This window comes from Topomyia yanbarensis, chromosome 1 (genome assembly GCF_030247195.1).
Source record: "Topomyia yanbarensis strain Yona2022 chromosome 1, ASM3024719v1, whole genome shotgun sequence".
NCBI classification, from domain to species: domain Eukaryota; kingdom Metazoa; phylum Arthropoda; class Insecta; order Diptera; family Culicidae; genus Topomyia; species Topomyia yanbarensis.
Genome location: NC_080670.1, coordinates 41251727 through 41274585, shown reverse-complemented (window position 1 = coordinate 41274585; position 22859 = coordinate 41251727). Strand labels below are relative to the sequence as shown.

Sequence of the window (22859 nt, the reverse complement as noted above, 5' to 3'; positions counted from 1 at the left end):
GTTATTGGCTCCCTGCAATCCGCTCGCGCTCTCCGCATTAACGTCCCGTAGAGATGCGACCGTGCGCGGTCCGGTATCGGAACAAAACACTCCGCCTCGCTTGCGAGGTTTGCCACCACCGCCGTTGCTCCTGCGCGTCGATGATTCAAAGCCTTCAAAGCGCGCCAGGTCAGCTTTAGAGAGGTCTCATATAAAAGCAAAAGAACGTCGTTCCACCTCAATTAGTTTGTTTTTCCGATTCCGATCAGAAGCACGCGTTTCTCGTCCCACGCTTCCGCCCATTTGGACCCAAACAGCTAGCACCCAATAGACGACGACGACTATCTTGGAGCGTTCAACGTGATTGGAGTGTTTTTTGTGCAATCGAGGCCACTCGCTGTCAATTGGTTCGGTTTGTTCCCGCAGATAATAACCAGTCGAAGAGCTTTAGTGTGAAGTGTGAAAATATTCTGGCTACTGAGAAAAGGCGCATTCTGTGAATTGAGTGAAAAAACGAAAATACGAGTGACTGAAAAAATAATTCTGTTGAAGAACATTTTCCTTGAGTAAAAGAAAACTTTCTGGATAGTGACAACTTGTGCAGAATAGTATCGTTGGCGGCTCTGGGCGAAAACAGCAAAAGTAAGCGTTTTTTATTACTCCTAATCGGATTATTTACAATCAAAAATACCTGAGGTGATTATTGATGTTAGTCCACATTTTATGTGATAGCATTAAGTTGTGGGTTGATGTGCAATGAATAAAATTATTTAACACAGCCAACTAGCTATTTGGGGAATGCACCAATCACGGTACCAACGATACACATCAACAGCTTTTAACTAAAAAACGTTGGAGGGTACATGTGGAACACTGGTGCAGCGCTAGCACATCAAAAGGACGCTCCGAGTAAACCTTGGAAAAGAGAAGTGGCATGCGGCGAAATACACGAATGAGTCGACCATCGAACAAAGATTGTCGATCTTTACGCTTTTTCATTGTTCGTTTAGAAAACGATTATATGAATTATGATCTTCTTCTGTGGTATGTGATCTGATACCTGCTGGCAGCAGTAGTCTATACTAAATGACACTAGAACCGCCGCGGAAATTTGTTCGTAATTGTTCGCTCATTGTGCACTAGATTTTGGGCACAAACTTAGCAGTTCGCAGGTACGCATAAGTATTCGATTGGATCGATGCAAAATCGGAGTTGGTGATCAAATGGTGGAATTTGTACTTCTTTTCTGTGATGAGTTTTTTTTTTGGAATGTCTTTCACATTGTTTTCTGCGTCTTTTTAATCATTTTAAGCTGAAATAGAAAACTGCAGTTGTACATAAAACTCATAATCCACACTTAATTAATGAACTTATGCATAAATGTTCATGTTTACCGCATATTATTATAAATAAGTGTTATGGACAACAGTCTATTAACAGTTTACTGAAATTTTTGGGCAATGAAATTGTGGTGAAATTTTTCTGTCTTTCGACGACAAAAAATAGTTGTGTATTGAAGCATATCATTTGAAAATGTGTATTAAAATTTTCAGAGCTGCTGGAAATTTTTCATTAATTGCATTTGGTAGATATAGGATCAAAATTTTGAGAGCAAGTTCAGAATTACGAAGCTGTCGATAATATATCTTTGAGATTTAAGGGAAAAAATCAATTTCCAAAATTTGAATTGAAGACTGCTACCAAATAGAGAAGACCTCACATAAAACCCCATTTGATAGACTCCAGCAGACGAACCAAATCAAATTCGAGTAAATCTTCTTAAACATATTTTTGTTATCCTAAAGATGCAAAATACGTTAATATAAAAATATTTTCTCTTTAATTTTTGCACTTGAAAGACTAAATGACTAAATTTTACTAAATAATCAGAGAGACCTGACCCTGGACATAACTAAAGAAGATTTTTTAATGGCTTTGGTCTATAAAAAAGAGAAAAAAATGTCCCTACCTTGTCAAAGTCCCAATTTCGTCAGCCTAAAATACAGCAAGAGACTAATTTAAAAGGGTCTTCACTGCATTCAGAAAATTAACGAAGTCTATAACCTAGAATAATGTAAAATATGATCGCGTACGGTTGCCAGCTATTGAGTTCATCTTTAAATTTGTGCAAAGGCGATTTTCAGAATTAGATAGTCCCCTGTCGCTATTCGCTAATAGCCATAATTTTTCGAACCTCGAAAAAAAAATTAGAGGACCTGGGTAGAAGAAGAAATACCATTGCATTGGTTAAAAGACGTTATATGTCGAATCCACAAGAAAAGACACGAACTCTGGTCCCATAACTATCGACAATTCTCAATACCGGCTTTAGAGCAAGTTTGTTCTATTTCTTCCGTCTTGACTCTGTGCATGTGCACTGTACGCTATGCTCAAACCACCCTTTGAGTGTATGGCAGTCAGACTGTAACGTGTCGAATTTGCCAATAAGCTGCACAATGACTCTAACAAACTCCAATTCAACCACATTCCGTAATGCAAGCAGCAATGAACGGTAAAACCTCTACGACTACATTCACCAGGAAAGCAAATAATTAAAAGGTTGATTTCTCTGCTGTAGTCATCGATGTCGAGCTAGTAATTAAACATGTCTCTGATCATTTAAACGTCTCGCTAGACATCGTCACGTATCGCAATCCCAAATCCACGAACTGTGACCTCTACAAAGACGGATTGGCGACTAGGTTTCATGGGTATCTTCCAACGATTGAATCTCCTTGGAGGAGATCTTGGACTAGGATGAGGTCGTGAATAAAACAATCGCACTCATAGTAGCAATATACCGGGAAGCTTGTCCGCTTCGATTTTGCGTGCTTCTAGAGGGACATCTTGATGGAATACCGAACTTGTTCGACTCAAAAAGTTACGTAGAAGACCTTGAAATCGCAGATACAGTGACGGGTCAGAGGCCTTTAAGTTGGCTCACAAAAAAATACCCTTCGATCCTCTGAGCGAAGTGGTTGGAAAAGCCTCTGCACAAATGTCTCAAATCTCAACGAGACTAGTAGATTAAATAGGTTACTTTCGAAATCGAAAGACTTTCCTGTCAGTTCCATTAGAACTACTAATGGCGAAAACTCGTCTGACGAAGATGTAGTACTCATCTGTCTTTTTGACACACACTTTCCAAACTGTACAGAGACGACTGCCCCTGAGTTCTTTTTAGGTAGTTCCGATTCTTGGGTATTTGCTCATAGAATTGTAATAACCGACTCGATCAAATGGGCGATTGAAAGTTTTACTCCATATAAGTCTCTGAGAAAAGATGGAATCATTGCAGTTTTAGGATATGCAGTTTTAGAATAACATTTCAAGCATATTTTGAAATAACTTCCTACTTGTAGTCTTGCAACAGGGTATATTCCATTAGCGTGATGGGAAATAACTGTCGCTTTTGACCGATCAGTCTGACCTCCTTCCTTCTCAAATCACCGAAACGTTTAATACCACTACATTCGGGATGTTAGCTTGGGCGATCACCCGCTACATGCAACGCAACACGCAGCTAAGGAAGTCTACTACCACTCTGTTACACAATGTTCTCTACAACATTGAAAAAATCTTTTTCGCAAAAGCAACCAAGTTTAGGAGTTTTTCTTATGTTGAAGGTGCTTTTGATAACGTATCTTTCGAATACATTTTGAAAGCAGCACGAGGTCATGGAGTAACTTCATATATCACGAACTGAATACACGCAATGCTTAGCAACCGACATCTGTGCTCATCGTTAAGACCTTCTATAGTTACCAGGTCATTCCAGTTTTACTGGAAATGAATAAGCGGATGAATTGGCTAAAACTGGCGTTGCGACTGACTTTGTTGGCCCAGAACAAGTTGTACCATTGTCGATAAGTTGGATAAAGAACAAGATTCGCTCTTGGGCTGCATCCGAACATGCCACCAATTGGCGTAGCTTGCAAACTTGCGTCCAGACGAAAACATTTCTGCCGGATGTGAGTCCGGAAATGTCAAAGAATTTGCTGAATTTTTCCAAGCACAACTGCAGTATTCTAGTCAAGACTCTGACTGGACATTGTAATCACAATTATCACATGGCTACTATTCAACGTATTGTGTATTATTCGTGTGATTGTGAATCCGATTACGAAACTTCATATCATTTGATATGTAACAACCTTGCAGTAATGCAACTGAGTATCTTGCGTAGCCGGATTTTTGATTCTCCTTACATAGATGAACCTATGTACAGAGAGCTGAAACTCTATTATACTATTGTGCCTAAAAAAATTCTATCACTATGTGCGGGGCTGGAAATCAAACCCAGACGAGTGGCGTATAAGGCAATAGATTTACCAACTACGTTATGGCCTCCTGTGACCATAGGCATTAAGCCGCTGCACAATATTGGCTATACATTTGCACTAAGGTGGCATTAAAGCCCCCTTAAAATGCAATCAAGCTCTATATTAGCATCATCAAAATGTGTTCAAAGGTGTTATACTTCAGCGATAGACTTTTAAACTAATATCCTATATAAAAGATGTTGTAATATTTACGCAGCTGTACATAGCCGAGAGCATTGGTTGCAAAAACACCCTGAAACACGTCATGAAGTACGCAGAAATTTTTGTTGGACTAGATAAGGGAGTTTGAATGGGAAATTTAGAGTAAATCTGCCTTACTCCATTATTCCTTCTTCATGGCCAAGAAGCTCTTTATCCGCAAACAACGCAATCAAGAATCAGAATATATTGGCTCAAATGGCACGTTCCTCGTATGTAGTTGGGAATTTGTTCCTTGCCGTGTTTTCTTATCATTTCCTGAGCGGAAGGAAAGAAGCCGAAGGAGGGAGGAAGTAGAATTGGAAGGATGGGGTAAAATGATAGCACATTACAGTATCTACCTAGCGAATGAAATTGTTCCAATCTCATTTCACGTCAGTAGACACTAGTACCAGCTCGTTCCTCCATCAGAGAATCGTCAGTGTAACCGGTTAATATCGTTTGTTTTTGTCTCTCTATATTACCAGACAACCATTCCTCTCGAATAGGAATCTTCACATGAAATGTCCTATAAGGAAAACTGTAAGAAAACCCCATATTACCATTTGTGACCGCAGTCGTATATGACTGGTAGCAAGATCAACATGTTAATGTTCCAAAGACCAGTAACTTGCAGTCGGAATGCACGTGATAGTGCTTCTTGTTTGAGATGTATGTGTAACGGTTTGATATATAGAAGGACCTCAAGGGCAGTAGTCGAAGTTGTGGTGAACGCCATTAGTGCCATTCTTTGTAGATAATTTAGCTTTGACTGGACCGTCATCATCCCCCCCCCCCCCTGCCACCACACAAGGCATCCTTATGACAGTATTGGACGTATTTGACTTGATCAGTACACAGTAGCTCAGAATATAACTATAAAATAACTGCAAGGGACGAAGCCCCGTTGTTATTCGCTTCTTCGTGAAAAGAATCATTGAAGTTGTGTTTGGATTAACTGATAATTTAACATGTCGACATCATTTTTCGAAGGTCCCAATGCTTGTTGCATTAAGTCAAAGATTGTTCCGATGCAAGGACCAGTAATTAGTATTTGGTAATCGTCAGCAAACCCGTAGATTGGAAATCCAACCTCAATGAGTTTCTTCAACAAACCGTTGGCAATCAGGTTCCATAGCAAAGGTGCCCGAACGCCACCCTGAAGTCAGTCGCAAATACTCAGTTACCTTATCTCTGCCTGTCTCGGTGACGAGCAAAGAATACGGTTACTATGCATTGCGGTTATACAACCCGAGCTACATGCAGATACCCTATAACCGCAAGTCGCTTCCAAAATAGACTGGAAGGACACATTATCAAAAGCGCCTTCAATATCTAGGAATACACCCAAGTTAGATTGCTTGAGCGAGAAGCCCTTTTCAGTGTTGTAAATAACATCGTGAAGCAGAGTGATGCATGTTACATTTTGTTCAGTGGATATTCAACTACGTTCCTGATATGATGATCGTTTATCGGTTCCAAAGCTTTTAGAAGGAAAGAACTTAAGCTGATAGGCCTGAAGGTCTTGGCTTCTTCATAGCTTGAGCGCCCCATTTGGGAATAAAATACGGATGGTATTAAGAGAAACTCAACGTATATTTCTAACCTTCAATTGTTTACATATCTTTTCACTTACCATTACGAAGTGTCCCATTTTAGAACCCTTGAAGTAAAACACGATATATTAATTTCATCACTGTGATGTTCATGATATTCATCGAATGTAATTCTTAATTTTTTTACGTCTATTCAACTATAGGTGTTCCTTCATTCAATAGTACCCAGGGACTCCGAGTGGTCGTAAGGCGGCTCTGGGTGTAGGTACTGCAATTACGAAGCGATTCTTTGCAGTGCACCGATCCATCCGATTCATAAGCCGGAAAGTTGAGCTCATTGATTTTCCTGAACAAGCCATCAGCGACCCGGACCCCTCCTGAAAATTTTTAACTTGTTGAAATTTTTTTAATTAGTTTAAATTTTATATTAGTTCAAAACTTGAAATCATTTCAAAGCAGATTTGGCCACCAAAACTGATTTTCATTAAATGAGATTTTTACGTATAAAGTATTGCACAATCTTCATTTGAGCGACCGAGTCACAGGGACAGAACATGCTTCGTATAACCCGTTTCAAATATATTAGAATATAAAAATCGGAAATAAACTTCAAGCCCAAAAATCGGACAGAGATCCTTCAGCATAAGAATCGCTTAAAAATATTCACCCGTAAAACTCGGCAAGGATGATCTTCCTGTATAAAAACCGGATCAAAATAAATAAATCGTTCGCAGAAGCATCCATATATCGTGATGTCCAATATTAAAAATTCGGCTAAAATAACTACTTTGTAAGAATCGGATATATTTTTTCCGGTTTTTATACTGATGGTTTTTTTATCCAACTCCTAAAAAGGAAAGTCCCAGCCCGATATTTATGTTTGAAGTTCATATCCCGTTTTTATATTCTAATATATTTGAAACGGGTTTTACGAAGCATGTTCTGTACTTGCGGTTTATATTTTTGGTCGATTATTTCAAAATCGAAATTTCAGACCTTCTCCGATTTTTTTCAGGGTCCGTCTCTTTCTTGAGGATACCGCAAAAATAGTTTCCTAATATCCATTGTGAAGTTAAGTCAGGAGTTTCCGAAATAATGGGAAAGACTCACAGCATTTTTAATGTCAAGGAATCTCAAAATTGCTTTGGTGAACGACGTAGTGATCTTATTATTTTGCACAATATTAACTCATTAATAATGCCTTTTCTACGTTATCATTAGAATAATAGCTGTCATTCAAATCATCTACAATATTTAATATATTAAGGAAGGGAAGATCTGAGTAATTACATTGGAAATCACACTGGATATTCTCTTTGAACAACTCAAAGTCATAAATCCTAATTAAATCTAATCCAAACGAACAGCCACTCATCCCACCTATCCTTGTACCGTTTTCCGTGTTGCCATGAGATTTCCGAAATTTACAGAATCCAAAAAATCCATTTCCTTTGCGCAGTTCTTTTACTGTGAGTTTTTCGTATTCTCTTATCAGATCAGATTGAACGGCTCAACCTTCAAGCTATCCATCTATGTAGAAGTTCAATGCATTCTGACGGCCACACAGCATCGCGTCACTGGTGTGGGTATACAGTCATAAGTCATAACGGCCTTTACTAGAGCACTGCACTACAGGAGTTTTGCCATTCACCATCGAGAGGAACATAATGAGATTGGCACTTTATTCGCCTCGAGTTGCGCATATAGAGGTATACGTACATTTAAATGATTAAACTCGAAACAGCTGTCGCACTTAAAACCACCGACTAACAGGTATAACACTCGGAAATAATTTTTCACCAGTTTTAGTAGACATTTTTAAATGTTTTTAGTAGAGGCTGTCGTCACATATGCGATGAAGGTGCCACTGACATATGTGCAATTATATGGGTGACTAACCACTAGTGATAAATTGTTTCAGAGCATGAGGGATAACCTACTTGCAAGTGAATGGTTGGGACCTGAGACGGAATTAGCGGAGAAATGTTTTCTTTTTCTTCTATTGTTTATTTTATTTTTCGTCTCACACAGCCTTTCCTTCTACTTCACATGTTTTAAACGTCATTTGACAGTTCCCGCTGGATGCATTTGACATATAGTTTTGTCGTATCAGCGGGTCCCGTCAATAATTGAGTCCGTGTATTGAAGGTGAGCTTCAGCCAGAAATACCGAAACAATATTTTTGGAAGAATGTTGTCATAGTGCTAGGTCTCATTGTCTATGATAGAACTTCCAAGAAAAGGAAACGACTTTGAATACGATGCAATCAGTGTAGATAATGATCAATCATCGATTAAATGCTACCGTTGATTAGCTGAATGTATTGTCTTTTGGACGAAATCATCTTAATAAATGGCTTGCTTTGTTTGTACTACTTACTTTTGCGTATGAACTAAGATATTGCAAGGTTTATTGAAATAGGTTTGATGCTCCTGCACACTAGGAATAAGGAAAGTTTATCGAAACAATAGGTATTGTTGTATTAAGCACTAAGCAATGCTGAAAACATGCATAGTCATCAATTGACTCTAGCAAAAGATCGCTGGTGTTGCATTTTTAATTATCAACAAAATTAAATGCATTTGTATCCATCAAGACAAAAATTAAAATTTTTTCGTAGCTTGTGTATCGTTGAAGTCCTAGATCCAACAAAACGGCCAAATCAGTGAACCAGCGAAAGGCATTTTTTTCTGCGAAGCTAGTGTAAAACTTGCACAAATATTGGAAATGCTCTTTTTTAGATTAGATGCAAATACGTTCAGAGAGTTCCTTCACCTAAAATGTCAATCGAGATATTCGCACATTGATTTAATGAAAGTTGTCGTTCACTTAAGTGTAAATTTGCAAGTTCAAGTATTACCAAAAAAAAACAAAAAATGATCCATACAGAATTGGCAAAAACGCTTACTACGTCCAAAAATGATCTATAATAGTATGTTCCAAAATATTTTATGCAATATTTTTACAGATAGGATAGACAAGCCCTTATTCATCTGATTTGTCAGGATGCCACACTATTTTGATTGTAACTCGGCTTATAGTGATTGGATTACGCTTAAATAGGTGCTTGCTTCGTTCTTGTGAAGCAGTATCATAGAATTGATTCCATTCAACTTATTCTAGGATAATTTTTCTGTACAAAACATGGTAATCCAATTTTGTTTTAAAGTGAAGCATTCAAAAACTGCTCCTTTTTGAAAAATTGGCTCTTGTGTCAAGATGTTCCAAAAGAAATTATGTACAGTCATAAACCAAACACAGCTGTAAAATTTATTCGAATCGGCGATGGTCATATTTCATGGTTGGCCGCCTTCTCATGGAATCCCTCAGTTGCCAAAAATATAGTGGCAATAAATTTATTACTATTAAAAAATGTAGAAACGTGAGATGAATACAGGAGCTAAGATGAATTAAGGCACAGTAACCCTATTTGATATAAATTAAGCGTAGTCACGTTATAGGCTGATACTTTATGCTATGGTTTATCTCAAATACAGATACCAGATTGAATTTCCATTTACTAGATTTTTATTCAGCTCGCCTAACTATCGTTCAGGTAAAATGACAGTGACTGACGGTTTGTTGTCAGAACTCTTGCATTGAAATTATCCCATCACGTAAGAATATGAGTATAAATTGACACTACTGAAATTATTCAGATCAGCTTCAGGCAGTACTAGTCAATCTCATGTAAACAAGATTTATTGTAGTAAACGGTCTCGAAAGGTGTCAGTTGTCAAATCAAAGCCAAACACATATCCTTCTTGGTATCGCCTACATATAGAATTTAAGTGGTCGTTCGAACCATGTATGTAGGGGAATTATGGTTAAAACCGACACCTTAAGCATAGCACTTTTTCTGGGTTACCACAAAACCAATCAAATTATAATTGATGCGCAGAATTATTCATCATAAAATTCTCAACGAACCTTAAATTTGTCAGCGCTTCAAAAAATTAATTTCATTAAAAATGATTGATTGCAAAACTTGGAAAACAACGTGGCTTCTTCTAGGCACTGCGGGTAAAACTGACACCCCATAGGGGTAAGATCGACACCCCCTTTAATTTATTATCTCTCCACTTTATTAAAGTCTTTATCTTTATTAAGTGTGAAGTGTGAGTATGTGTGATGCAAATATGTGCTTTTTGTAGCTTCATCAGGTAGTGAGGGGAACAGAGTTCGAAAGCGTAGTATTATAAACAAGAGTATTTTACGCTATAGGATTATTTCTTGGTATAGATATTTCCAAGTAATCCTTACGCACATAATTGTAACCTTCAGTGTCATTTTATTTCGTAAGAGAAGATTTGCAAGTATTCTACATTCTGCTACTAGGATTCATTCATTTATGAGTGACACACACTTCTAAGTAAAACTACCTGGTTCAGACATTGATTTTTCGGGACTCTGATCACCAATGATCTACCGGGGTATACAAAGGATCATTGTCTTATTGTGATAAAGTTCATCTATGACAAACCAAGAGAACACTGGAAATTCGGTTTGATGAGCTTTTTACAGAAATTGCAAAAGCTTCGATAGAATCTGATAAGAAAAAAAGAAAAAAAAATATGGTTTTTAATGAGACTTAAGAAATAAACACAATTAAAGTATTTCTGTGTATCTCTACTATTACTATAGTGTGCTAACAATGCAATTGAAGTGTCACGAAAGATCCCAGCCTTTTGTATTGAATCGTAAATAATCACAACCATTTTAACAGCGTATCGGTTTTACCCTAACCAAAAGAGTGTCGGTTTTACTCCAACAGCGAACATTTTTTTTTTAAACAATAAAAAATATTTAATACCCTAAACTTCTCTTCAATACACCCAGTTGATCACGAAAAAGGCCGATAATAATAGGTACTGAAAAAAGGTGATTTGAAAAGCTTTTGTTCGGTTAAAACCTTCAAATCTACAAAAAATCTTACATCCAGACGAGTATACACGCTGCTGTCGCATGTTTTGTTTATTTTATGACATTCAACGTACTAACGTAAATCCAATTTGTCTTCAAATGCTCTACATAGTCATACTAATAATAAAGTATTACAATGAAATGAATTTCTAGGGAAAGTTGTTGGGTGTCGGTTTTACCTACAGTGCCGGTTTTACCCATGATTCTCCTATCCTTGTCAAGTTGTACATTTCCAATATCATTTGAAAGTCCAGTAACATCCCAAGGCTTTGCATGCGTAGGCGATGATAAATGCACAGGGAATAAAACTATTTTCAGTGTGCATTGATTCCCTTCAACTTATTCTAGGATGTTTTTTCTGTACAAAACATGGTAATGGCATTTTATTTTAAAGTGATGCATACAAAAACTGCACCTTTTTGAAAAATTTGCTCTTGTGTCAAGATGTTCTAAAGGAAATTATGTATAATCATAACGCAAACACAACTGTAAAATTTGTTCGAATCGGCGATGGTCATAGTTCATGGTCGGCCGCCTTCTCATGGAATCCCTCAATTGCCAAAAATATCGTGGCAGTAGATTTATTACTATTATTATTATTATTTATTAGGGCTTCAACAACGTGGGTCATTGACCCATTTAAAAAAATAATGTACAACTCAAGAAAGATAAAAAAATCCGAATGTTTTTGCTGCCGTTTATTCTGGGCGCACTGCTTTTTGTTACTCGTATTAATTTTCTTTCTTGGTGATGAGCAATGCTTAGGTTTACCCTTTGTCGCTTTCTGATCATTCCGTCTGCTTTCTCCCTCGCTCGTGTTTGCGTCCATGTCGTCGTCACCAGAATAGTTCTGATTCTCACTGTTAGAAGTTTGGCGCTTTGTGTGCCTACGAGTGACTTTGGTACTGACGTATTCTTTCTTGTTTATTTCTTCCCTAGGTACGTTAACTATTGGCTTGAAGATATCGTGGAATATTGTTTGTCCGACATTTATTCTTTGACCGGCTGTCTATGTTGAAACAGTAGATATCGAAGGCTGTTTTATGGTGTTGGTGGTAATAGATTAATTTTCTTTGGTTGTTTTGGCGCATGGTTTATCCTAGTGTGCCCTCTGGTAACAGAACTGGCACGTAGGCGTCTACACAGGGCATATGAATAGCGTTCTTTGTATGTAGTTAACGCCTTGGAATGATCAAATTAGACTGTATAGGTTGGCCGCATTCGCACCACCCGAGCACCGTTGAGAATGCCAGGGAATAAATTTCTCCAAGTGTTGTTTGTGACGGACTCCACTTCTCCATACTTCGACTTGAATCTTTTAATATAATCCGTACTGGTGCTCGGTGTCAGATCGTGGAGGCGAATTTCCGTAAAAATTAAAGTCTGTCTATCTACACGGGGATCTTGTTTTCATATTCGACGTCGTGTTGTATGTTGCTATTTGCCATGAAGCTTTCTGCCTCGACTAAGGAGTCTAACGCAAGTAGTACAACTTGTCTCGTATGGTGTAACTAGATGTGTGAAACTTCTGTAAGAACAAGTTCCTTTTTCACCTTGATCAACTGTTTCACCTCGCGAACTGCGGGTCTTATACGAGTTTAATCGCGATTATGTTTTTCTGTAATGGATGAAATGTATTTTGTAGTTCACTCATTTTACTCTCAGTTGAGGCAACAGAACTTTTCTGTTTGTATATGTTACACTTAGAGAGAGGGAGAGTTAGAGCGGCAAGACGCTAATAATATTTTTTTTTTGTTTGCATGCTTTTCGCAAGCGGTGCACTTTTGACTTCTGATCTGTATGGGATGAAGTAGACTGGGGCAGTAGATTTTAGACACTGCGTGATTCATCGTAGAAAAGACTACACGATCTATCACCACCTACCACAGTAGCTTCAATTACTTACTTTGTCCCGTTAAATGGATTGGGATGAATTATTTTTTAAATCTCACGGGTCAAGAGCACAGATTAACCTATGTTTTACATATTTTTAATGTGTTTGTTTCTGTTAATGCCCATAGACAAGCACGACTTCTGTTTTTTTTTTTCGTAACAACGACATACCACGCAATTTAAGAGCCTTTTTGCAAAACTTCGAAAAAAATAGAAAGTAGAGTTTTTGAACATAAGTAACTTCCATTCTACTGAACTCAAATTACACACTGTCACACACTAATCAGTCAAGAAAATGGGCACCAATGTTGTACTATATTTCGCAGTATGAATAGGGCCCCGTACACGAGGCGTTAGTAATGTCATTACTGAGAAGTAATGTCACTTTTAATGAACGTGTAAGACGAGTAATAATGGAATTCCCATACAATTCCAGTAATGACACTATTTAGTAATGACACTTTTATTGCGCGTGTAAGGGCCCCTAACGGCTCCTATAAACAACGCAAAACTGATTTCGGCAAATCTTTCGGAAGTAACGCGAAAACCTGAAATTTTCCAGTCCATTTTTAGGCAGAACAGTCAATATTGAGCACCTAAGAGACCTAAACGAAAATTGGGAAGTTATATTAGGCTAATAGGCATACTAAATTTTCGTCGCTCATATAAAGTTGTACATGTATTTTTGTGCTTTATTCTACTTTTGCTAGTCGAATAAGAAGCGCATTGAGGCGTGGTCAGACGGTATGAAAAGAAAGCATCCGGTTAAAATATTGTTTTACTGGGTACATTACCAAGGGGATTGCTGTTCATAACCTTAACAAATCCAATAATTACAACAACGCTTCGGTTGAATGTTTGATCAATTGGGTTTTAATAGAATAGTTCATAATAAATATCCTAATGGAACTATATCGGAGGAAAACAATAGGAATGGTATCGCGGGAAGTTAGGAAAAATTCCAACAGCAGAATACATGGCAACATTTGAAACACCAAAACAACCTTTCTGATGGTACAAAAACGACGAATCCCCTTTCCCGAAAAAAATAAAGAAAGAAATCATAATCTGAACGAGCTTACCATCGAACACTTCTCACCTCCCACCTCTGTAGAACCACTGCACTGGTGCTAACAAACTTACCGAAGGTGGCGCACTTTTCCTTTCTGCGCCTTCCTTGTTAAACACGCAAACGACTGGCGACGAAACAGGGCTACTCTGTGGTACCAATAGAAACTCAGAAAAATGTGGTCACTTTTTAATGCCGATTGCGTATGGAGTGGAAAAACATCTGTAAATTTGCTACCTCCGCCGAGTCGTTGAGCTTACGATTACGAAGGATAAGCACCATATTCGTTATCCCCAGATGGGGATTGAAGCCAATACATGTCACAGACTATTGATTTAAACTATACTAGCCACTATTCTAGCGGACCAAACAGAACATTTTTTCATTTATCAAAACTTGACAGGGGCAATTTTTTTCGTTTGACGCCTACGGTCACTACGATCCTTCTTTCCAACCTATGGCACCGTGCATTAGTTAGCCATAGACTGCCCATGATTGCAAATCAGTCCCATAATGATACGCAATCCCATAGAAAATAGGACAAATATGCGATCATGGGCAGTACATTAAAGCCCAAATAAAATATATGTAATATACGACAGTTACAAATGGACGAAAAGGAGTATCCTAATATGTATATTGAACACGGTTAAATTGATCAAGATGCGTCTCACTCTCCTTCATGCCGTGATCATCTTTACCGTATATTCTTGTTTTAGTTTATTGAGGTTTTATCTATTTGGTAATTCGCCTGTAGCTCCTGCTAATTTAATCTTAAAGTGTCCGTCTTTACCCACGTTCCCCTTAAACTTTACTCACTTTCCCCTACACTTCAAATAATCAGTACATTGAACACAAGTGTTAAAAACTTGATTTTGCCGCAACTGGTGTGACACTTCGACACACGTCAATTTCCACAGACGCCCCACTAGCGTTACATATGCATGCCGCATTCAAATCAAGCGTATGACAAATGGTTATTGAATGTAATTTATATTGAATTCAAGTTCGCATTGATTTGAATATGATATCATTCCGTATAAAAGACATGGGAAATTCAATTAAATCTTTTATTTTATTTGAATATACAAGTTACAACTTAACCTAATTATGAATAGCTATCTTCGTACACAAAGCCTAAATCTGCACTACGCAATCTAATGTCCTGCATAAGTTCATCCGCTTGGGAATCTAAGAACTGGCTAGGCATCCACCAGATACAAATCAATATGTTAATAATATATTATGCTAGAATTATTTTTATTCGATACGCAGCCCTTAATTTTCAAGCGTAATTTTATTAGAGAGCAAATGGAAAGCTCTTGATTTTCAGTGTCGCTTGAAACAATAATCTCATGTGTCGATTTTCTTCGAAACAGGTGTAGGTTATTTTCAGTGTAGAACATTCTTATCCACTATCAAGGGTTTTGGGGAGGTTTGATGATGTAATTTGAATAAAAACAATTCGATTACACGATGATCCTCGTCAAGGTACGATTTACTGTATACGGTACGTCAAAATTTGGTACATGCAGCTAAATAGAAGCATCTACACACTGACACAATATAAACGGTAAGTGAAACGCATCCAACTTATCCTGGTGGAACGGTGATAGCAAGCCGTTCCGTTAAGTCTTATGGATGAAACAAAGGCTGTTATTCATTGAAAAACCCGGGGGCAGTAGATTGCACTGGAGTTGTTTCCACCAGAAGAGCAGCCACTGGGCGTGTTTCATTCCCACTTCTGCTAAAAATCCATTGCCCTGGAGTTTTTCAATGAAAACGGTATAACTAGTTTTGGTAGTTTTGTGATATATTCTAAGCTAACAAATTTGGAGACAAATATGTCAAAAGTTACTTAGTACAAAATTTAATCTAGACGAGCACGCGAAAAGGACATAAGTCCAAATGAGAGTCTCTCTTTGTCTACTTTCTCTTTCTCTCTTCTGTTTACGTCAATAACTCGGCCGCTTTTACGTTTGCGCCTTAACTCTTACCATGATATTCTAGACGACATCAGAATCTTTCGATATTTATTAAAATAATGCTGGAAAGTTTTGTTATGACGCCATAATAATCGAAAGAGAAAGTAAACACAAAGAGACTCTCATTTGCGCTTATACCCTTTTCACAAGTGCACATCATTTAATGAGAGCCTCTCTTTGTTTACTTTCTCTACGACGAATAAAGTACGATTCACACGATACATCAGGCTTCCGTCACCGGTACGGAACGTCAAGATTAGTTACATGCAGTTAAATAGAAGCATTCACACACAGCATCAACGGCACGGAACGTTTTGACGTACGGCATGTGTGAACGGGCTCAAGAGAAAAGTATTAAACTTATCCTGAGGGAACGGTGACGTTCCGTTGACGTTGACGTAAGCTGATGTATCGTCTGAACCGTCCTTAACTCGGCCACTTTTACGTAAGCTTCTTCACTCGCTTTGTAATATGCTAGTCGAAATCAATGTCTTTAGATATATACTGTTAAGCACTATTTACACCTATCCGATTCGTTTCAGTGCCGGCCCAGTTCCGTGCACGGACACCAATATTCTTTAATACAAATCAAATACGAGCATTCACACTTGTCCGGCACGGCACCGTCCCAGACAAGTGTAAATGCTGGCATTTGAATTGTATGAAAGAATATTGGCGTCCGTGCACAGTACTGAATCGGATCGAAAAGGTGTAAATTTGGTTTGATAATGGCAAAAAGTAACAATTGAAAGAGAAAGTAGGGGAGACTGAGGAGACTTGATCCCCGGGGAGACTTGATCCCATCATCGTAACTCAAAGGCGGATCAGAATACATTAATCGAATATACTAGAAAGTTGCGTAGTTTTATCTGAAAATAAATTTCTTTAACAATTTTTTTCAACTTTTTACTAAAGTTTGCTGAAATAGATGCTGATGGGTTCACTTGATCCCTTCAAATTCGTGAAGATTTTATCCCCATCTCCATTCTTCATACACACCACTGAACATAACCAAATTCACACCAGAAGAATTAGGTTGTACACCAACCGACATAACCCCACAAAATGAGCCGGATGAACTTCGTTTCACAATTCTCGGTGGATTGTTTACATGGGAGTTACGTGAGTTCAAATGTGACAGATGAGCACCAGTTGCACTCGCACTCACGCAACTGACAAAGTAAACAAACCACCGAGAATTGTCAAACATGAACTACATTCATCGTGAGTTCATTCGTGACATCATCTTGTAGAACTCAATTGAAATCATTGTTGCCTGACAATAACAAAAATAATTTGTTAAAAATTAACGCTTCATCATACAGAAACTCTACTGTAATTGTTTACTACAGTATACGTAGCAACCATGCATCCCACATTTGACGTTCCTCAACCATAACAACAGACAGCTTTCAAATAATTGCACGGAGATGTAGGGAAAATCAGGTGAGAGATGCGTAATATATAGTAACAAAAAAAAACAATATCTAATCACAACAATCTAATCAATACCGCAATCCATTCATAACATTGAATTGTGTAAGGTACCTATTTTTACCCTATTAGGGAGGGTACCACATTATTTCATTATTTATTAATTCGAATTTTTCAGTTTTTTTGCTTTGTTATTAAAAGCCAATATAAAACAAAAATGTCTTGAGAATGGTGAAATTTTTCTGTTTAAGCGCAGTACAAACTCTAATCGATTACTAGATTATTAATTATCACACTACCATTTTAGCCTATGCTTTGAGCAAATATGGCAGACGCTCTAACCAAAGGCTTCAGATGGTTAGGGTGATAATAGAAACATGCCATAACTAGGACTATAACCATACATGCTCTTTTAAACACACTTTCAAAGAGGAATCAAGTGTCCTCAAATTAGGGATCGTGTCTCCGCTAATCTAAGAATTTTCCATTTTTTGTTGTTTTCCAGAAATGCTCATAGCTTATGTCCAGTGTAATATTTCCATGCATTTTTTTATAATTAGTAGTCAGGCCTAGAAACTTTATAAAACGACAAAAAATACTTAGTTTTTTATCATTTCAAGGAGTTGGATTGAAAAATAAAAAAGGGGATCCAGTCTCCCCTACACAAAACGAAGCTTTCATTTTCACTTAAAACTTTTAGACATGTTTGTATTCTAGAATAGTAGAAGGTGATAGTTTATATTTTAAACGTCATATATCTCAATATGCGAAAGGCAAAAAAACAAATCAAAAATGCGAAGCGCATAACCCACTCCACAGGCCTATATTGTTCAGTAGTCATACTTCGAATGACATTGCTATGAGTTTTCTCATCAAACGTGAAATGAGCAGTGATTCACAATTACTCTGAAACCCCCCGGCGATCTTTCAAAACAGGAAATATTCATCAATACAAATTCCCCGCAGCGGGAACCTGTACCCGAACCAATACAATCGCAGCGAAATGGAGCGTCATCCTAACAGCCAGTGCTATGCATGTTAACTAGCATTTCAATTATCCAATTACATCCAACTGTAATGATAATCAGTAGAAATTATGCAATGAGAATCTGTACCAGTCAGAAACTGTAAACCGGCGTTTCCAAGCAAAAACAAATAAATGTTAGTTCCCTTTCGCGCTAAGGCCTGTCCGCCCGGTTTACAAACATGCACCCGCGAGCCGCAGCAGTACCGCGAAAGGGGACAAAAGATTGTCGTCTGGTGACGTCAATGGAAGTTGTAAAGGTTTTCTCCATACAGGCGATCTCCACAATACGCCAGCTTCCGTTAACGGGATGAAACATCGACGACACGTCAACGATCTGTCAGGAACGGTTGAATGAAATTCTCTCCCTCGTATACGAAATCACAAGTTCCGTACGTCAAAACTTTCCGTGCCGTTGATGTTGCGCGTGAACGTCTCTATCGAGCTAAGTGATGTTTATCATACTGAGATCTCGCATTGTTGTACTACCACCCTCCCCTTAAGCACACAGGGGGTAGAGTTGAAAAAATCAATGCTCTTATTTGACTGAGGCGAATAGACGTGTTGAGTGTCGTGCGGAATGGGCAAATATTCACTCAGCCGTCTGTGTGTCTTATTTAATTGAATATGATAAATTTACATTCATTTCACTAATGATTTCAAATCTGAAAACAATAAGATTCGCTTTACAAGGCAACAGTTGACCTCACTTTTTGACAGTTCGCGAGTACTGTTTAGGAGAACTGGGGGTAAAGTGGAACAATTCAGGTAATCGTCCTATGCTTTGATCAGAAAAACTAGAAAGAGGGCTGCCAAGACTACGTTTTGGATCGATGGATTCGGGTTTAACTTTCAAAAACAAATCTAATCGGTCAACTGCCTATCCTTATTGAATTGGAAGTGTTACTATACAATACAATCCTCGGGGCCCATATTATTGGCTCGAATCAAAACTCGTCGAAATGTCAATTGACGATAGGTTCATCCGCAGTGTTCATTTGTGTTTACATTTTGCTAGCGTTGCCAATTTTATTTTGTGTCCAGTACCCAATGTGGCTACGCCACATCGCTTTTGCGCGTGTTCATTCTAACTTGAATCGGTTGTGTCACCGGAGCCGGAATACGAATTAGAACCAGCCAGCATTCCGGCTGAGTTAAACTGGGAAGTCTTGTAAAATTTAATCTGGAAATAAAAATTTTTTGGCAACGCTCCAGCACTCCGTTGATTTCACCACCTGGGCGCCAGGTTGACGATATGAAATGAACTTTGTTTTCTTTCGACAAGTTTTGATTCGAGCCAACAACATCCAGCCCAATCCTCGAGGGTCCCTTTTATTGGCTCGAATCAAAACTCGTCGAAATGTCAATTGAGGATAGGTTCATCCGAAGTGTTCATTTGTGTTTACATTTAGCTAGCGTTGCCAATTTTATTTTGATTCCACAACCCAGCCACTACGCCACATTGCTTTTGCTGTTGTCCACTTCGTTACCCCTCAGTCGGACTTAAATTAGAGATAGCCCCAATGTTTGAATAAGCCGGGCAAACGAGTGGATCACAGGTTCGCTAGCTTCCAAATACGGGTCGACGGCCACCTCGCCCGGCGGATACTCAGGGGCTTTGCGCCGCTTCAGTTCCTAGGCCTCGTTTATGCGGCGCATCGTAAGGGTATCGGATGGTTACTGGAACCCAGTAAAGTTCAACCAGAAATGAGCCGGAATTCTGGCTGGTTCTAATTCACATGTCGGCTCCTGTGACACAACCGAGTCCAACTAGAATCGGATGTGTCACTGCAGGCAGGATTATGAATTAGCACCAGGCAGTATTCCGGCTGAGTAAGTTTCCTAAAATTCAATCTTGGAAATAATTTTTTTTTTTGACAACGCTCCAGTATCGAACTCTAACGTTTTCGCCACCTGGGCGTCAGTTTGAGCGACGGAATGAAATTTGTTTACTTTCGACAAGTATCGATTCGAGCAAATAACATCCAACCATGTATGCCATGTCAATTCTGCCAAAAGGAAAATCAACACTCAAACATTATCTTTGTGAATACCTTATTTTTCGCGTGTTTTTCGAGAAGGGCCAATAAGCATACTGTCAAAATTCACTTTGAGATGAAATTCAAACCATTAACCGCCGATTAGAAATCACAGGAAAAAAAACTTTTCTCTTTCATAAAATGTGGATTTTATGGATTTTAATTCTCGTCGAGTTACGGTTTGTCCGGAAATTTCTCTCAAAGTGAATTTTGACAGCATGCTTATTGACCCTTCTCAAAAAACACGCGAGATTTATTCTCATGTTGGATTTTCACGTCATTTGCTATTAGACATGGCAATAATTTGACGTTGAAAATTGTCTATTGCAGAAAATTGTCATTGCAAACGTTGCCCCTCGGTCAATACAAGAGGATCAATAGTCAATCAATTTTAATTTAAACGATGACGTCCCTGACCGGAGATCGAAGAAAATACGCTACGCGAGACGAAACAGCGCTGGGTCTCGTCCGTGCCCAGTTTTTTATTCGCTGAATGCATTTCCATGGAAGTATTCTCACTAGACGTGCCCACGGAAATGCATTAAGGAAATCAAAAACGTGGCATATCACGGCGTATTGAACAAGAGCACTTAAAATAGTTTATATAAATATAGCATCCAATCCTTCTGACACAACCGACAAGCTAGTACTGCTCAGCAATTTACTTTGACGCAAGAACCCATCTAAAGCGACTAATCCGAGAATGATTTCTCGCGTGTTATGTTTTTTTATCTGGTTGGCCTTAGTAGGAGCAATAAAACTTCCATCAAAAGCTTTTATGAGGAAGTGATTCGTCAAGATTCATCGCCAACCGATCAATCAATTACGTATTCATTCAGCTCCCATGAATGCATGAATGAATGGATGGATGAGTACTTTTTTTGCTGATACCCTGATAGGATGCCGCAACCCTTGTTTTGATTGTTGTGTTGCTGACAAGTGCACAGCCTCAATGGTTTCCCTACGACACACAGTCGTAAATGGAATCAAAATTATTCAAATATCTTTGTTTGATTTATGAATAAAAAGATCGTGCTAAATGGCTAAACATTATTTGTAATCTATTAATTAGGAGAAAACTGAATGATTTATTTCAATCATCGCGTTCTTCTGAATTTGAAGTAGACTTGATAAAAAGTATAGAAATAAGCAGTACCATACTGTCCCACAAAAAGTAGTTTGGACGGCATCTATTTAAAATATTCCAATATCCTACAGTGACTGTGCTTATCGGGTTAATGAAACAATTTGCTGCCGTATCAAATGAAAGTAGGTTTTACGAAGTTCCAGGGCACTGAGACTAATTAGTGTTGACCGTTGAACGTACCCGATCGCCGGCATCTCCTACCGGGCTTTCGCACAATCACACGAATTCAAAGATCATCTTCTCAGATCAGCAATAGTGCTGCTCGGGAATGCTATTCCTAGCTACGCACGTCTCATCGCTTCTACGAGCTCATTGAAGTAGCGGGCGCGAACTCGAGCAGACGTGTGATTTTCCCTCCCCTGGAGGCAGTTTAATAAACATCGAAATAGTGTACCAGCCTACGGGCAGAACAGTGTGTCTAGCTAACTTAATAGTTTGTTTGCCTGGAGGTCAATGAAGTGATTCCGCCGAATGCGACAAGTGTTTCAACTGTGCAAGTGGCCGTTTCAGAATGTGTTTTTTGTTCGAATCTGATACCGACTGCGAAGTAATTGTGCCTATCAGTGAGGGTTGATCGGTCAGTACACGTATGAACATATAAATTTGAGAAGGCGAATTCAGCTGAACGGACAACTAATTGTTCCAAAAATCGGATCACGGTATTTCAAGCCAGCGAGTATAGAATTTGTCTTTATATTCTTCCATTGGTAAGCATTAGGTAAACTAGTCAATCGGGTCAGGACCGTCTCTTTACCATTCGGGCACCTTGGTACGAAAACGGTTGGCTTCGGCATATAACCTTGAAAAACAGAAGTGATGCGATAAATTTCTATGGAAGACGATTATTCATTACAAGTATATCATAAATACACCGACTCCGTCCAGCTCAAGCATTGACCTGCGTCAAATACTGTCGGTAGTTACTACTGAAGACATTATGTCCAAACAACCCTGATAGCCTAGATAAAACAGATTACAATTATGTCCTCGGACAGATCATTAGGCAAAATCATATTCAGAAATACAGCATCCGAAACCGAAGCCATTTGTTGCACACACTAATCATACTTCAAGCGAAGCAGAAGTTGATTGTCGTCAATAATTTGGAGTATTAATTTTTTCCCCAAAATCAACAACAGAATGATTCAATTTTGTAATGCTGTATCAATTTCAGTTTTTTTTGGTAGATCATGATCACGATTAAAATTATTGTCAATATAAGCTTTGTACATTTCCCTATTTGCTGTATAAGTAAACACTGAGCTAATGGGATTGGCAAAGTTAATGTAG

General features: G+C 38.4%; 1 protein-coding gene across 2 annotated transcripts in view; it reads left to right on the top strand.

The window, feature by feature from the left end:
* The first annotated feature begins 215 nt into the window (after window positions 1–215).
* LOC131677448 (beta-alanyl-bioamine nonribosomal peptide synthetase ebony) overlaps window positions 216–22859 on the top strand; it is an 81370-nt gene continuing 58726 nt past the window's right edge. Inside the window, exon 1 of one of the 2 annotated variants that reach the window (XM_058957281.1) lies at window positions 216–621. The gene's annotated coding sequence lies outside the window, so the exon portion shown is untranslated. Of the gene's footprint in view, window positions 622–21887; window positions 22277–22859 lie in introns of those variants that run through there. The other variant, XM_058957282.1, reaches the window with a different exon arrangement.